The sequence below is a fragment of the Callithrix jacchus genome, chromosome 2, assembly GCF_049354715.1.
Source record: "Callithrix jacchus isolate 240 chromosome 2, calJac240_pri, whole genome shotgun sequence".
Taxonomy (NCBI): Eukaryota; Metazoa; Chordata; class Mammalia; order Primates; family Cebidae; genus Callithrix; species Callithrix jacchus.
In genome coordinates, this window is record NC_133503.1 from 169,129,459 (window position 1) to 169,148,368 (window position 18,910).

Consider the following 18,910-nt stretch of genomic DNA (forward strand, 5'->3'; position numbering starts at 1 on the left):
CTAATTTCAAAGTCGGTAGTTATAAAGACAACAGGTGGATAAATTTACAATGATGGGAAGAAACCAGCGTAAAAAGGCTGAGAATACCCAAAATCAGAATGCCTCTCCCTCTGCAGGGGATCACAGTTCCTCATCAACAAAGGAACAAGGCCTGATGGAGAATGAGTGCCTTCCAATAACAGAATTAGGCTTCAGAAGGTGGATAATAAGAAACTTCTGTGGGTTAAAAGAACATGTTCTGGCCCAATGTAAAGAAACTAAGAACCTTGAAAAAAGGTTTGACGAAATCCTAACGATAATAGACAATTTAGAGAGGAATATAAGTGAATTAATGGAACTGAAGAATACAATATGAGAACTCTGTGAAGTATACACAGGTTTTAACAGTCGAATTGATCAAGCAAAATAAAGGATATCAGAGGTTGAAGACCAACTTAATGAAATGAAATGAGAAGACAAGATTAGAGAAGAAAGAGTAAAAAGGAATGAGCAAAGTCTCCAAGAAATATGGGACTATGTGAAAAGACCTAATTTATGTTTGATAGGTATACCTGAATGTCATGAAGAGAATGAATCCAAGCTGGAAAATATTCTTCAGGATATAATTCAGGAAAACTTGCCTAATCTAGCAACGCAGGACAATACTCAACTCCAGGTAATACAGAGAACACCACAAAGATATTCCTCAAGTAGAGCAACCCCAAGACACATAATCGTTAGATTCACTAGGGTTGAAAGGGAAAAATTCCAAGGGCAGCTAGAGAGGAAGGTCAGGTTACCCACAAAGGGAAGCCTATCAGACTCACAGCAGATCTCTCAGCAGAAACCCTACAAACTAGAAGAGAGTGGGGATCAATATTCAGTATCCTCAAAGAAAAGAATTTTCAACCCAGAATCTCATATCCAGCCAAACTAAGCTTCATAAATAAGGGAAAAATAAAATTTTTCATGAGCAAGCAAGCACTCAGAGATTTCATCACCACCAGACCTGCTTTACAAGAGCTTCTGAAGGAAGCGTTACACACAGAGGGGAACAGCCAGTATCGGTCACCCAGGAACTTACCAAAAGGTAAAGAGTATCTCCATGGTGAAGAATCTTTATCAACTAATGGGCAAAATAGCCAGATAGCATTAAATGCCAATATTAAACTCACAAATGTTGATATTAATCCTAAATTTAAGCGGATTGAATGCCTCAATCAAAGACACAGAGAGGCAAATTGAATGGAAAGTTGGTGCGCTGTATCCAGATCCATCTCATGGGCAAGGACAGACAAAGACTCAAAATAAAGGATTGGAGGAAGACTCACCAATCAACTGGAGAGAGAAAAAAAACCAGGAGTTGTAACTTTCGTCTCTGGCGAAATAGACTTTAATAGTAACAAAGACTAAAAGAGACAAGGAAGGACATTACATGGTGGTGAAGGGATCGGTGCAACAACAGAAGTCAATGATCATAAATATATATGCACCCAATGTAGGAGCACCCAGATACATAAGACAAGTTCTTAATGACTTATAAAGAGACTTGGACTCCTGCACAATAATAGTGGGAGACTTTGATACCACATTGTTAACATTCGACGGATCAACGAGATAGAAAATTAACAGGGACATCTATGATTAGAACTCAGACCTGGAACAAGTAAACTCAGTGAATATTTATAGAATTCTTCACACCAGGTCTACAGAACATACATTTTGCTCAGTATCACATTACACCTATTATAAAAGTGACCACATAATTGGAAGTAAATCACTCTTCAGCATTTGCATAGCATTTCACAGACTTAAATGAAATATTGGTTGGCTGTTTGTTATTTTCTTCCCTTATTCCTTCCTGTCTCTGCTGTTAAGCACAATTATTGGCATAAAAGAGGTTTTTAATACCTATTTTTAGATTGCATTCCAGCCGCGGCAATAGAGAAAGACTCCTGTTCTCTCTTCCCCTTTTTCTTTCTCTTTCTTTCTTTTTTTCTTTCAAAAAAAAAAAGAACACTTGCATCCCTCTGTACTCCCTCTTGTCTTAGGAAGCAGGGTGTACTCTGTGTGTCTAACATGTACTGACTGGGTTGCATTTTCCCGGTGAGTGGCATCAGGGTGATAAGGAGATTTCCCTTGTGTTTGCCATCACTCACTTCTTTTGTTTGTGATGGCAACACAATAGCAAGTGATGGCAAACAAAAGAAGCAGTAGATGTGCATGACAAATCCTTCCCTACCTCCAGTCCTGACCCCTATTAAAAAAAAATTAAAAGGCAGAATGATGTATTACATTATGGCATTTCCCAAATTGTGTGCCAGGGAACACTAGTTCTAGGAAATGCTAATCTGTGCTCAAAAAAGAATAACGGTTCTGCGGTTCTGATTCACAGTACATATTCACTTAAGGCTCTGAGGAGCCACAAAGCTTAAAATAAGTAAAGGGTGGGTGGCCTTTATTAATTGGCCCTACTTATTGGAATAGAGAAAGACTTACTTTTTCATGTTTATCTATTAACTGTCTACCTGTTCCCAGAGGATAAAATATAAATAAATTCTAACATTTATGGAGATTTACTTTGTTAAAAGTCTTAGCACTTAACTAAAATGTGTACACCAGGTCCATGACACCATGCCAGATTATTTTTCAGACTCCAGGCAATATTGAATTTTGCTCCACTATATTCATGCGTTTGAAATGGCACACTGATATTAAAAGACACTACCTATTTTATGGCCATAATCCATACCTTTCAAACTGTCATTTTCCATAGATCTCATGGTGACATACATTTTATTTGCCATTGAGTCCTGTTCGGTACTCTGAAAGCTTACCAGAGGGAGGAACAGCATTCACAGAGTATCCATTATGTCAAGAATATATCCTCCACGGAACTGCAGTTCTTCAAGCCAGGAATTTCATTAGACACAATGAACATACCAGGGAGAATGAGACAGAACAAGATCATGGAGCTTACATTCCAGTTTAGATGGGCAACAATGACAGTAAGCATAGCAGATAATCAAATGTTGAGGGAAAGATTTTAAAGTCAAGGAAGAAAGGAAGAGCTGAGACAGAGGATAAGGTGTATGTGAAGGTGTTTCCTACTTGAAGTGAGGTGTCCAGGAAGGAAGGCTGCTGCAAGGTGTAAGGATATTTAAACTGAGGTGAAAGGATGACAAGGAGCTGGCCATGCCAAGACTAGGAGGAAGAGCATCTATTTCAGGCAGAATGCTTATGTTTCCAATGTATTGGAAAGACCAATGGCTTAGAGACAGGAAACTACTTGCTAAACAATTAAAAGCACATGGCTGATCCATAGTGTTCATGAGGGCCACAAGATGAGGGAAGGGTGGCAGTCAATGTGGGTGCAAAGCAAATCATTCAGGGGTTTTGAAGCCGTGTATGGACTTTGAGAGAGTGACATGATCAAACTTCTGTGGCAAGGCACTTCCTCCAAAGCAAAATACACCCCCAAAACACTAACAATCTTGTTAAGTGAACAATGGGCATTAAAAACACTTCTAACTATCTGAAAAATACAGATTATGAATTTATCCATCTCCCTATCCCAAATGTTCAGTAGCCTCCAATGTGAACCACTGGGCCTTGATGAAGTGTTATTCTACTTTATGTGTCATACAGGAGTCTCCACAGCCAGGACCTCTAAATCTCTATGCTGTGGAGAACACTTATAGCCTGGGGCACATGTGAAGATTTTTAGGGCAGAGTTTACCCTCGACAGTCCTGAAGCTTGTTTTGGGGGCCTCCCCATATCTTCTACCGTGACCTCTGTTCTTCTTGTGGGCCTCCAAACCTTTCTCTCATCCATTCTACCCATTCTTTTGTTTTTCCTTTTTTAATTTTAATGTTTTAATTGATAAATAATAGTTGTACATATTTTCTGGATAAATTTTGTAATAAATTAATACATTCATATAATTTGTAAAGATCAAATTTTTGTAATTTGGATACTCATCATCTTAAATGTTTGTCCTTTCTTTATGCTGGAGATATCTGAATCATCCTTTTTCTGGCTATTTTCAAATATGCAATAGATGATTGTAAGTGGTAGTCATCCTACTCATTTATCAAATCCATTCCACCCTTTCTTGAGCCTGCTTGCTCACACAGAATTACTGTTAAAATGTTATCAATAATTATGGTATGAAATGATCCCCTGAAGTGTGATACCTACCAAAAGCATTTGTACTTTGAAAGATAATTTTTTAGGGAATCCTGGCATTGGAGCTATAGTGAGAAGAATCAGAGGGTAAGTAGGTGAGATACACCCTCTCAGTGAGGCAAGAGGAGCTTCTGCCCTGAGTGCTTTTTGAGGTTCTACATATTAAAAGCTATTTCACTCAGAAAAGAATGATTAAATTATGCGTGAGTGTCTTCATCACTTGGGATCCTGTGCTTGGTGTTGGCACCTTGCAATTCATAATCCTAAATACCAGCTCTCATGACTAACCCTGCTAAGGCTCCAGGGAAATGCTTGTCCACGTCTCTTGGCCTGAGTGCCTGAAACAAAGGCAACTGGACCTAAAAGTTTATGGGTTATTCTGCTGAAGTTAGAGATGGACACCACTTTGAAGTGTAGGGTGGATTGAGTGACGAAGAACTGAAGTAAGACAAACCAACATTTCAAATTTCTCCCTTTGGAAAGCAAGCATTCAAAAGTTTGTTTTCCAGTAGTGCTGAATATTCATTTTCTTGCTCTTTTGTGTGCTTTAATTAGTGGCTGTGGGGGTACTCATGAATTAGCTTGCAAACAACAGTTGAGAATTTTTTTTTTTGAGACGGAGTTTCGCTCTTGTTACCCAGGCTGGAGTGCAATGGCGAAATCTCAGCTCAACCCAACGTCCACCTCCTGGGTTCAGGCAATTCTCCTGCCTCAGCCTCCCAAGTAGCTGGGATTACAGGCGCGCACCACCATGCCCAGCTAATTTTTTGTATTTTGAGTAGAGACGGGGTTTCACCACGTTGACCAGGATGGTCTCGATCTCTTGACCTCGTGATCCACCTGCCTCAGCCTCCCAAAGTGCTGGGATTAAAGGCATGAGCCACTGCGCCCGGCTCTGAGAATATTTTTAACATCAAACAATTCATATAACTCTCAAAATTGTATTTACGTTAGTATGGACACAACATACTTGAAGAGTGATAATTATTCTTTTCTTTTCTTTTTTAATTTTACTTTAAGTTATGGGATACATGTGCAGAACATGCAGGTTTGTTACATAGGTATACGTGTGCCATGGTGGTTTGCTGCACCTATCAACCCTCTAGGTTTTAAGCCCCGCATGCATTAAGTATTTGTCCTAATGCTCTCCTTCCCCTTGGCCCCCACCCCTTGACAGGCTGCAGTGTGTGATGTTCCCTTCCCTGTGTCCCTGTGTTCTCATTGTTCAACTCCCACTTATAAGTGAGAATATGTGGTGTTCGGCTTTCTGTTCCTGTGTTAGTTTGCAGAGAATGATGGCTTCCAGCTTCATCCATGTCCTGCAAAGGACATGAACTCATTCCTTTTTATGGCTGAATAATATTTCATGGTGGTATGTGCCACATTTTCTTTATCTAGTCTATCACTGATGGGCATTTGGGTTGGTTCCAAGTCTTTGCTGTTGTAAGTAGTGTCGCAAGAAACATACGTGTGCATGTGTCTTTATAGTAGAATGATTTATAATCCTTTGGGTCTATACCCAGTAACGGGATTGCTGAGTCAAATGGTATTTCTGATTCTAGATCCTTAAGGAATTGCCACCCTGTCTTCCACAATGGTTGAACTAATTTACACTCCCACTAACAGTGTAAAAGTGTTTCTATTTCTCCACATCCTCTCCAGCATCTGTTGTTTCCTGACATTTTAATGATTGCCATTCTAACCGGGGTGAGATAGGATCTTATTGTGGTTTTAATTTGCATTTCTCTAATGACCAGTTATGATGAGCTTTTTTTCATTTGGCTTAATGCTGTTTGTTGGCCCCATAAATGTCTTTTGAGAAGTGTCTGTTGTTCACATCCTTTGCCCACTTTTTGATAGGGTTGTTTTTTTTTTTTCTTGAGGATTTAAATTCCTTGTAGATTCTGGATATTAGCCCTTTGTCAGATGGGTAGCTTGCAAAAATCTTCTCCCATTCTGTAGGTTTCCTGTTCACTCTGATGGTAATTTCTTTTGCTGTACAGAGCTCTTTAGTTTGATTAGATCTCATTTGTCAATTTTAGCTTTTGCTTCAATTGCTTTTCATGTTTTAGTCATGAAGTCTTTGCCCATGCCTATGTCCTGAATGGCATTGCCTAGGTTTTCTTCCAGGGTTTTTATGGTTTGGGGTTTTATATTTAAGTCTTTAATCCATCTTGAGTTAATCTTTGTATAAGATGTAAGGAAGGGGTCCAGTTTCAGTTTTCTGCATATGGCTAGCCAGTTTTCCCAGCACCATTTATTTAATAGAGAATCCTTTCCCCATTGCTTGTTTTTGTCAGTTAGGTTTGTCAAAGATCAGATGGTTGTAGATGTGTGGTGTTATATCTGAGCTCTCAGTTCTGTTCCATTGGTGTCTATATCTGTTTTGGTACCAATATATATGCTATTTTGGTTACTATAGCCTTGTAGTGTAGTTTGAAGTCAGGTAGAGCGATGCCTTCAGCTTTGCTCTTTTCGGTTAGGATTGTCTTGGCTATATGAGCTCTTTTTTGGTTCCATATGAAATTTAAAGTATTTTTTTCTAATTCTTCAAAGAAAGTCACTGGTAGCTTGATGGAAATAGCACAGAATCTATAAATTACTTAGGGCAGTATAGCCATTTTCATGATATTGATTCTTTTTATCCTTGAGAAGGGAATGTTTTTCTATTTGTTTGTGTCCTTTCTTATTTCCTTAAGCAGTGGTTTGTAGTTCTCCTTGAAAAGGTCCTTCACATCCCTTATAAGTTGTACTCCTAGGTATTTTATTCTCTTTGCAGCAGTTGTGAATGGGAGTTCACTCATGATTTGGCTCTCTGCCTGTCTATTGTTGGTGTATAGGAATTTGTGATTTTTGCACATTGATTTCCTGTCATGAGACTTTGCTAAAGTGCTTATCAGCTTAAGGAATATTGGGGCCAAGACAGTGGGGTTTTCTAAATATACAATCATGTCATCTGCAAACAGAGACAATTTGACTTCCTCTATTCCTATTTGAATACCCTTTATTTCCTTCTCTTGCCTGATTTCCCTGGCCAGAACTTTCAATACTATGCTGAATAGGAGTAGTGAGAGAGAGCATCGTTGTCTTGTGCCAGTTTTCAAAGGGAATGCTCTCAGCTTTTGCGCATTCAGTATGATATTGTATGTGGGTTTGTCATAAGTGGCTCTTATTATTTTGAGACATGTTCCATCAATACCTAGTTTATTGAAAGTTTTTAGCATGAAGGGATGTTGAATTTTATCGAAGACCTTTTCTGCATCTATTGAGATAATCATGTGGTTTTTGTGATTGGTTCTGTTTATGTAATGTATTACATTTATTGATTTGCATATTGTTGAACCAGCCTTGCATCCCAGGGATGAAACCGACTTGATTATGATAGATAAACTTTTTGATGTGCTGCTGGATTTGGTTTGCCAGTGTTTTCTTGAGGATTTTTGCATCGATGTTCATCAGGGATATTGGCCTGAAATTTTCTTTTTTTGTTGTGTCTCTGCCAGGTTTTGGTATCAGGATGATGCTGGTCTCATAAAATGAGTTAGGGGAAAATCTCTTTTTTTCTATTGTTTAAAATAGTTTCAGAAGGAATGGTACCAGCTTCTCTTTGTACCTCTCTGGTAGAATTCGGCTGTTAATCAGTCTGGTCCTGGGCTTTTTTTGGTTGGTAGGCTATTAATTACTGCCTCCATTTCAGAAGTTGTTATTGGTCTATTCAGGGATTTGACCTCTTCCTGGTTGAGTCTTGGAAGTGTATATGTATCCAGGAATTTATCCATTTTGTCTAGATTTTCTAGTTTATTTGCACAGAGGTGTTTACAGTATTCTCTGATGGTAGTTTGTATTTCTATGGGATCAGTGACGATATCCCCTTTATCATTTTATTGTATGTATTTGGTTCTTCTCTCTTTTCTTTTTATTAGTCTAGCTAGTGGTCCATCTGTTTTGTTAATCTTCAAAAAATCAACACCCCGGATTCATTGATTTTTTTTGAAGGGTTTTTTCGTGTCTCTATATCCTTCATTTCTGTTCTGATCTTCTTATTTCTTGTCTTCTGCTAGCTTTCGAATTTATTTGCTCTTGCTTCTCTAGTTCTTTTAGTTGTGATATTAGGATGTCGATTTAGATCTTTCCAGCTTTCTTTTGGGCATTTAGTGCTGTAAATTTCCTTCTTAACACTTCTTTAGCTGTGGCTTAGAGATTCTGATACATTGTCTCTTTGTTCTCACTGGTTTCAAAGAACGTCTTTATTTCTGCCTTAATGTCATTATTTACCCAGTAGTCATTCAGGAGCAGGTTGTTCAATTTCCATGTAGTTGTGTGTGGTTTTGAGCGTGTTTCTTAATCCTGAGTTCTAATTTGATTACACTGTGGTCTGAGAGACTATTTGTTATGATTTCCATTCTTTTGCATTTGCTCAGTGTTTTACTTCCAATTATGTGGTCGATTTTAGAATCCATGTGATGTGGTGCTGAGAAGAATGTATATTCTGTTGACTTAGGGTGGAGAGTTCTGTAGATGTCTATTAGGTCTGCTTGGTCTGGAGCTGAGTTCAAGTCCTAGATATCCTTGTTAATTTTCTGTCTCATTGATCTGTATAATATTGACAGTGGGTGTTAAAGTCTCCCACTATTATTGTGTGGGAGTCTAAGTCTCTTTATAGGTCTCTAAGAACTTGCTTTATGAATCTAGGTGCTCCTATATTGGGTGCATATACATTTAGGATAGTTAGCTCTTCTTGTTGCATTGATCTCTTTACCATTATGTAATGCCCTTCTTTGTCTTTTTTTTTTTCTTCGTTGGCTTAAAGTCTGTTTCATCAGAGATTAGGATTGCAACCTCTGCTTTCTTTGCTTTCCATTTGCTTGGTAAATATTCCTCCATTCCTTTATTTTGAGCCTATGTGTGTCTTTGCACTTGAGACAGGTCTCCTGAATACAGCACACCAATGAATTTTAACTCTTTTTTTGTTAACTCTTTATCCAATTTGCCAGTCTGTGTCTTTTAGTTGGGGCATTTAGCACATTTACATATAAGGGTAATATTGTTATGTGTAAAACTTACCCTGTCATCATGATGCTTTCTGGTTATTTTGCACATTAGTTGATGCAGTTTCTTCATAGTGTCATTGGTCTTTATATTTTGGTGTGTTTTTGCAGTGGCTGGTACTGGTTTTTTCTTGCCACATTCAGTACTTCCTTCGGGAGCTCCTGTAAAGCAGACCTGGTAATGGCAAAATCTCTCAGCATTTGCTTGTCTATAAAGAATTTTATTTCTCCTTCGCTTATGAAGCTTAGTTTGGTTGGATATAAAGATCTGGGTTGAAAATTCTTTTCTTTAAGAATGTTAAATATTGGCCCCCACTCCAGATCCTGATGTCAAAAAGGTTGGGAACTGCTGCTTTAGATCACTGGGAATGAATACAATTTGCAATTGTAACAAATTGAAAATACAAAAGTAGAGTTCAGAAAAGAGAAAACTCTGTAAAGGAAAAATGGTAGATCTTCAAAGAAGCACTCTGCTTAAATTTTTTAAAAATGACTAAAAAGGAAAGTGAACAGGCTTTCATCAGGTATAACCTACATAAAATTGGCAAATGGAACATTAACAATTCTTTTGATTAAAGTCAGTTTTTTAAGGCATAATTTACAAATAGCAAAAGTCATCCTTTTGAGGTGTTCAGTGTTACATGTTTTGACAAAATGTATACTATTATGTAACAATTGCCACAGTCAAGCTATGGAATATTTCCAAATATTTCCACCAACCCGAAAGCTCTTCTATACTCCTGTGTAGTCTCTCCACACCCTCCCTCACTTCCCAGCCCCCAAGTCCTGGCAAACTTTTACCTGACGTCTGTCTCCACAGTTTTGTCTTTTCCAGAATGTCATGTAAATGGAATTTATACAGTATATGCTGTGGTTTTTTGTGTCTGACATCTTGTGCTTAGCACAATCCTTTTGAGAGTCATTCATGTCATTGCAAGTATCAACTGATCATTTCCTTTCATTGCTGATATATTCAATTCCATTCCATATTTCCATACATTCCATTTTATAAAGGTATCCATTCACTGGTTAATGGGCATTTGGGTTGTTTCCAGTTTTGGGTGATTATGAATAAAGTTGCCATAAACCTTCCTGTACAGGTCTCTGTGTGCACATATGTTTTTATTTCTTGTGTGTTAATACCTAGGCATGCGTTGCTGGATCATATGGTAAGTGTATGTTTAACTTTGGAAGAAACTGCCGAAGTATGTTCCAAAGTGGCTGCACCATTTTGCACCTCTTCAGCAGTGTATGAGGGTCTCTCCCATCTGCATCTTTGCTAGAACTTGGTATTGTAAGTTTTAAAATTTGTTGTTCTTTTTTTCCAATTTAGCCATTTCAACAGGTAGCTAATTCTCTAACTACTGATCAAAATAATTAAGTTGAGCAAGAAAATTATTCCCATCAACAACCAACTCAAATAGGTCAGATACAATCTGGCAGCTTCATATTACTGGCTAAAATGATAAGGAATGTGTGGACCTCAATTAACATTCTTGCCCAGGATCTACTATACCCTTTCCTCCTGCTCTGCAGTTTCCTCTTAGGGGAAATGTGTTTACTCTTTGGTGTCTGTCTGAGACTCTGCCTTGTGAAGGACAGCTGACACCTCACTCTGCTGCTCCTGTTAGAAGGGAAACCAGGATTCAACATTTCCTCTTGTGCTACCCTGTCTCCTCTACACTAGTGGTGAAAGAAGAGTCAACATGCCACCCTGAGAGGCTGCTAGCCACTAGTCTAGAAAATAGGACCTATGTTTAGGTAACTTTTTGTGTAACGACCTTCTATGGCTTCAATGCCATGTGATGGAGTGGTGAGTGACACTGAGAAGTCGAGCCTTCATTCTGAAAGCTGTCAGTAGGAGAAGTCTCACAGGGTGTAGCAAATGGTAGTGTGCTCTATTCAACCCATCACTGCTGAGACCATGAGTAGGGCTTCCAGTCTGTGATGAGTTCAGCTTCAGGATTCTTAAATCCTGGGGTGTGGGATTGGAGAAGTTTCTTCTATGACTGCCATTGGTAGTCTCTCCTAGTAGGAGAGTGAAGAAGTTAGAGTCAGAAGATATCTAATTAACCTTGAATGCCTCTATTAATCTTTTCAGTAGATTATAAAGAATATCATTAGGGGAAAGTGTACTTCCTCAGATTCAGTAAAAAGGGCATTCAATAGATCAAAATGCTGCCTCTTCCTGACCACAATAATGTGTCCTCACAGGAGCCGTGGTGGTTTGTGATCTACCAGCTGCAGGCTGGGGTGTAATATTTTCTGACCTGACATTTGGAGAACCTTTGAATATTTAAGGGCACTCATCTTCCCTCTCAGTTATCTCTTCTTTTGAGGGCCATAAAAACCTTGAGAAAAGACAAGCTTCTTTTTCATATTTTCTTCATTGAATGCAATATCTCATTTTGTTTTTTAGCCCTTCTAATGAATTTAGACTATCATCTTATACTCATTAGACTGGCAAATCAACTTTTCCAAAAGGCTGACTATATGTAAAATATTCACAGGCAACTAGGTTGTTAACTATATGTTTCATGTTTATTTAATATAACTTAGGGATTGAATATGCAAGTGGTGGAGTTGGTCAACCTGGGTTCAGAAACATAAGCTATCATACCATCTTTGAACTCAGGTTGTTCTATCATATTGCCTCTTAAAATCTCAAAGTCCTACAAATTTTCTTATTTATTTTGGAAATTTCTTGACTGTTGATATTATTACTTTCATGTACACAAATAGTTAAGAAGATAAGTACTTTCAAAACTAAGTACATTTTAATAATTTGTCGAACAGTAATTTTGTTCCATTTTCTTGCAATAAAATGCTGTATAATCTTGGGCAAGAAATTTATCTTCAGGAATGTTTTCTTTTTTCTTTAAAACAACTTTTAAATTGAGGTTCAGCAAACGTAAAGTGTATTAATCACCAGTGTGTAGCTTGGTGAATTGTTTTATGCATTCATGTAATCACATTAATTATTGTTGCATTTTATTCTCAGAAAATACATACACATTAGACTTTAACTGGCTGGTAGAATTTCAATATGTGAAGCACACAAGGAGCGTTTCACTCGAGTTGCATCTAGAATATTCAATTATATTTGAAAGTAAATATTCAGATACTGACAAAAATCCTCATGACGAACTTTGTTTGTATGACACACATTGTTCCATTGATTCTATATGATGTTAGCCTACCCATTCGTTACGATGTTAACCTTGGTCTCTTGATTAAGTATACTACAAACTCTGACCAAACATTTCATTTCATACTTGTGTGTTCCACTGTTCAAATATGTAATCTACAGGGCCTTAAATGCTACTACAAAGCCATTATCATATCAAATGTTTGTAAATGTTATTGAATCATGTGGCAGCCCCAAAGTAGTTCAGAACCTATCGTGGTTCTGGGGGTTGCCCTATTCACAGATTGTTGTTTGCTCAATTAAACTGTTAAATTTAATTTGTTTAAAGTTGGTTTTTTTTTTTAGATGGAGTTTCACTTTTGTTGCCCAGGCTGGAGTGAAATGGCGCAATCTTGGCTTTCTGCAACCTCTGCTTCCCTGGTTCAAGTGATTCTATCTCAGCTTCCTGAGTAGCTGGGATTACAGGTGCGCCACCATGCCCGACTAATTTTGTATTTTTAGTAGAGATGGAGCTTCACAATGTTGGCCAAGCTGCTCTTGAACTCCTGACCTCAGGTGATCCACCTGCCTCAGCCTCCCAAAGTGCTGGGATTACAGGCATGAGTCACCATGCCTGTCCTTTTTATTTAAAAAAAAAAATAGGAATAGAAACATCTCACTCTTGCCTGGAGGATCCAAGTCACTTAAACACAGGGCAGTGGCCTTTATTGCCAACGCAGGTGTTTGGCAGATAAGGTGTTTGATTGCAGTATTTCACATTCATCTTAACTTTGTAGTTTCTAAGAAAACAGAACCCTTGGTTCTCTTCGCAGTCCAGACTTGATGTTGACTCCTTTGAGTTTATAAAAATTTTACTCAGATAAATTTTTCTTAACTCTACCCTTCCCCAAAACCTATTTTAAAATCTATTTTTTTCTCTCATTTGATGAGACATCTTTCTGCTGTGTGGTCTTTGCAAAGATTGATGAAACTGCTCTGTTGGATTACATATCTAAGTTAATTAGCCTAGGACTTTAGGTTTTATTAGTTATGGTTTTAAAAATAAGGAACCTGAGGATCAAGAAGATTAAATGAAGTATTGAAGATGTCATGGTAATATGTGGCCACAGAATGCAAACTGAGATCTGAAGTGTAATAAAGCACGATCCTTTTCCACAGTGCGACTCTGACCCTCCACTGTTTGCCTCATCCAGCTGATTACTGCATTACCTTTATTTAACAACCACACCTACTGTGAAGCCACAAAATCCACTCTGACCACTTTGCTCTTTCTCATCACAGTTAGTGTCCAGTTTGGACAGAAGCCTCTGTTCCTCAAAGTATGGTTTCAGTTTTGCAATGCTCCTTTCTGCCAGGATCCCTAATGAACCATCCAACCAACCAACACTTAGTTCTGAGTCCTTTTCTTCCTCAGCCACACCAATCAGCAAATATTTCTAATAACACACTCTGGGTCTTCACACATTCATACCTGTCCTTGTGCTGTTTCCTGACCTTGCAGTTCCTTGCCTCAAATTCTCTGCTTATACAAATCTTTTTTTCTTTTTAAATATCACATCAAAGTTCCTTGTTGCAAACAAACAAATAAAAACCACATGCTAGTCTGTTTCATTAGACAAGTAATTTATAAAGGATATTAGGCATTTCACAGAAACTTTTTTTTTTTAACTTAAAGGCTACTTTGCAGGACTGGTCCAGTGTAGACAGCACTCCTGCTGCCTGGAAGCAAATGACACAGTTTTCACCTCTGACACTAGAAGGTGCTAGACCATTTCCTGTTGCTGTATTGGAAGTTTGGTATCTCTGCTACCACCCTCATCAGGACTAACCAGATTGGTGCTTCATCTACATTATGAGCCTTAAGGGGAAGTCTTGCATGGGTACATCTGACTGGCAGAGCCTAGGTCACATGCCCACTGTGCAGCTGCAAGGGAAGCTGGGAAAAGAGGTTTGTGTTTAGATTTTAAGGAGATATACACTTCTAAAGTGGGAAAGTCCTCTAAACAGGAAAGGCATTCAAATAGCAGAGATGCCAAGTAAGAATGATAAGTGTTCATTACACTGTGGTTAAGTTAAAAAAATCTGACCTGGACAGTCTCTAAAATAGCAAGACTTAAGAGTTCTTTGTGTTGTCCCTCAGGTGTTCACCTTTCTGCCAAGTTAAATTGTAACAGATGTGATTCATACTTCTCCCATATCTCGTCTTTATTTCAGTTCATGATTTCCAACTGCCATGACAGTACTTTTTCTTTCTTGCCTGAGGGCTTTTTCTGGCCATTTAGCTTCATTACATTTAGGTTGAAAGTGTGGGGGATTGACACAGGCGGGGAGCCGCCCTCAACCAAGGACTAGCAGATGGTGGATAAATACCTCAGCCTCTTTGCCACTAGGGTGGGTTAGCCCTGAAGCACGTGTTTAGCTGTAGCCCCCAGCATTTCCCCAGTGGAATAAGCTCAGATACCTACAGTGGCAACTGGCTTGATAACTCCTATATTGGCTCTCTTCCCTTCCTGTCTCACTCCCCTGTCACTGTCTCCTTCACTTCTCAACTACTTCCACTTGAACTTTTGTTCCAGAGTCAGCATCTGGCTAAACCCTGAGTAAGACAACTCTCTTCTTTTATCTCTTCCCCTTTTTTTTGAGACAGAGTCTGTGTTACCCAGACTGGAGTGCAATGGTGCAATCTCAGCTCACTGCAACCTCCACCTCCTGGGTTCAAGCAATCCTCCTGCCTCAGCCACCCAAGTAGCTGAGACTACCGATGCATGCCACCACGTCTGGCTAATTTTAGTACTTTTAGTAGACGCAGAGTTTCACCATGTTGGCCAGACTGGTCTCGAACTGCTGACCTCAAGTGATCTGCCTACCTCCACCTCCCAAAGTGTTGGAATTACAGGCGTGAACCACCGCACCCGGCCTTTTCCCTGTTTCTTAATGAAAAATAATTGCCATTTTTCCCTGTCTCACACAACACATAGGACAGGTCCTTTTATATAATAAGCACTAAAGAAATATTTGTTTCAGTTTGTTGAAGTAAAATAGGGGTGATAGATTTTAAGTTTACATCACTGTATAGCCAAAAATTTTACTCTTTCTAGAAGTCACGTTAGGGATGGAGCTGACCTGCCTCAGAAAACCCACTCTGCACAGGCTGACTCCACCCCTGCCGACTGCTCTGCAGCTGCACTCCTGAACCCCTACCTAGGCGCCGCACCAAAGCTGCCAGACGTGGCAATTAAGCAAAGCCTGATTACAGCCATTCAGACAGCTCAAGGGAGGACAGGGAAAACATATGTTCATTATCCATACTCGTAAATTCCTGTTTGACACATATCTATAAAAAATCCTGATTTCGGTCTTTTTTTAAAGATTGCTGCCACGAAAGTCACAGGATGATGTATTGTAGGTCAGTTGCAAGCTAACAAACTATCTCTGTGCCTGTTGCCTGAAACCCCCTTTTGCCTCCCTCACCCCATATAAACCACTCGTTTTGTAAGCTCAGAGCTCCTGCTGCCTCCTCTAAGCAGCCTGGCAGGTTAATACACTTTCATGCCTGACTCTGGGTCTGTTCTCCTTTCTCTCGGCTACCCTTACAAGTCATATGTATGATTAGTAGTGGTTATTCTTTGTGATAGCCACTAGAGTTATCTCGTTGAATTTTCTAACCTTTGTCCAGGTATTTTTCCCTCCTGTGGTTTTCTTTTTAATTATCTTAAGTCTTATGGTCACATATAATTTTAAAATATGTGTATATCTCCTCTACTTTAATCCTTTTAAGTTGGCAAAAGCACCATTCCCAATCACAAATACACAGTAGTTCTATAATTTTATATTTCTGAATGGCTATTTAAAGACAATCCTAAATTATAACTCAGTTTGACTTAGATTATAAGGAATTCAAGAGTGAAGTTTAACTCACTACTATTTTAAAACATATGACCTTATAGATCACTTATAAATGTGAGAAGTATTAAGTAATCTTTGATATTACACATAAACCACACTAAAATGCCTTTCAATAAGTAAAAGGAACCCATTTTAAATATAGGGAATTCTAATCAGATTGGCATAGTTAAGGCCAAAAATATAAAGTAGACATTGCTACCTTGTTTATCTTCAACCCTTGCCTTTGAGAGGCAAATGAACACAAAGCACAGGTGAATCTTGCTTGGTTCTGAGACAGTGAAGGAATTTCCTCAGTATTTAAATATATTCACACAATCAGTTACATAATCTAAATATGAAACCAATCTTCAGTAAGTTTGAAGATGGCACTCACCATCTTTGTGAAAAACTGAACATTACTAAGGAAGTCTAATCATATCTTTAGAAGGGATAAACAGTGATAGCATTTACTGAATTGTAATTACTATTAAAATTCAAAAACTAAACATATTCATTTAACCATAAGCCAGTCTTAGTTTTAAATCAGGACTGCCCAACAAAATATTCTGTCAGTCATTCATGATCTGAATTCTGGTGTATGAGATCTATTAAAGACATAAAAAAGTCATGAGAGATTTGTTTTGTGATAAATAAGGCCATGGTCAAATTACTCATTAGTAGCTTTTTTGAGATAAGCTATCAAGTCTGCCCTTTCTGTCTTCTTCTTAATGCTGGCAAAGATCATTTTTGTTCCAGGGATGTACTTCTTGGGATTCTACAAATACTCTGTCAGTGTATCCTTCCCCTAGTTGATGCCTTTATTCTCACTGGCGTCAGTGTAAGAGAATCCAACAGCCTGACCTGTCATCCACCCAAAGAGACCATGGAGATGAGGCCCAGCCTTGCGCTTGCCTCCCTTTTCCACGATGTGACACTGGGCACACTTCTAAACAGATTTCTTCTTGCCTTTCTCAACATCACCCATATTTAATTCTCTTAGTCGCTGCTGGTGCTCTGAAACTGGACGTCCCACCTCTCCAGGTGTTTTTATTGCTTTTGAAAATGTCAGCTATCCAGGAAGGCTGTGGCACATTGTACCATTGTACTGAATGATCTCGTTACTCTGAGCCCTTCAGGGGGGAATGGCCTGCCAAGATCACAGTCTTTGTGCAAAATGCCTCATGAGAAATGATGGAAACAGCCAAAGGGATTTGACTGACCCTGCAGTGACTCCTTAACCCTGGAGCATCAGCCTGAATCCATGCCTGAGCAGAGTAATTCCTTATCCCAGCTGCTTTCCTTGTCCCACAGGATGGGCTCCTGACACTGAGAAATAGCTCCCAGATCAGTGGTCTTTCAGTTGTTTCATTCTTGAGTTTTTTGGTTTTGAATATGGGCCCAAGGGTCTTTGGCCAGTGGGTATCATTCCAATGGTTCTGATGGGTAATGACAAATAAAACAAATGGTGGGTATTATGTAACAGCTGACTGGCTCTGCATGGTTTTGGCTATGGTTCTGGAAAAGAATGCAGGAGGGATGTGGTCAACATACAGGAATGAAATTGGAATGAAGCCATTCTGCAGTCCTTTGGATATCAGTCTTTCAGTAGGAGGTTAAGTAGGACAGCACTGGGACCAATTCAGTGCCCCTCCCCTAGCCTCCCTGCCTCTATGGCAATGCTGAAGAAACCCTTAGACTTTCTTGCTTCTTTCTTGCAGGACCTCTGCTCATCCCTATCCATTGACACCCATGGTCTCCATGGCGTTATCTTCCTTGAGATTCTCTGGGATAATCTCACTGTGGCCTTCAGCTCTGTGTAAGTCAATTACCACTAGAAGCCTGGTCATTCCTCACCCCGCAGATGCTCCTTTCTAAAAGATGTGTATATCTGCTTTATTGACACCGTCTCTTCCTCAGCAGCCCTCAAACTCTTCTGGAATTCAATACGTAGACACAAAACCCTCTACTTTCTAAAATATCTATTTCATGTCCTTGTTCTAACTGGCTTCTCCCTCAGGACACTGCTCCCCTGCAGCCCTCTATACAGGCACTGATTTCTCAGCCACATGCCTGGCATCACAGGACCTGGAGTAGGATGAGTGTCCTCCTTGCTTCTTAGTGCTGCTCCCAAGTCATTGTCCCACATCCTCCATAAAAACACCCAGTTTGAACATGGGACTGTGTTGTCTGCCATCTTCCTTCCTTTTGGCAACCGTCTATAGGCCCTAGCATCACTTCCCTTCCTTCCTGGATCACTGTCATTTTTCTATCACTACGCCAATCGTTTTTTGGTGATTTCAATATCCACCTGGGTAAGTCTTCCCATACACTGAGCTTTCAGCTTCTCAGCCTCCCCTCCTCCAACATCTCATCCTCCATTCCACCTCACTCACTCACTCCTATGTTCATGCCTTCTAGACCTCGCTTTTATCAATAATCTTACCCACTCCAGAATCTCAACTTCATGAAGCCCAATATTTGAGCACAACTTCTTATATTATTCATTTTATTTGCATCTACTTGTCTTCCTTTACCACATCATTTCCTTGTCCCCTGTGCATGAAGAATTACTATCCCAAATTTTTTGCTTTTAATCTCTTGATTTTTAAAATGAATTTATCATATATGTATGTATTCCCAGGCAGTATAGTGTTTAGTTAT

At 39.1% G+C, this 18,910-nt stretch overlaps 1 pseudogene; it reads right to left on the minus strand.

Annotated features, from left to right (window-relative positions):
• Positions 1-16,738: 16,738 nt before the first annotated feature.
• Positions 16,739-17,234, minus strand: LOC108590544 (cytochrome c pseudogene; annotated as a pseudogene).
• Positions 17,235-18,910: the final 1,676 nt, after the last annotated feature.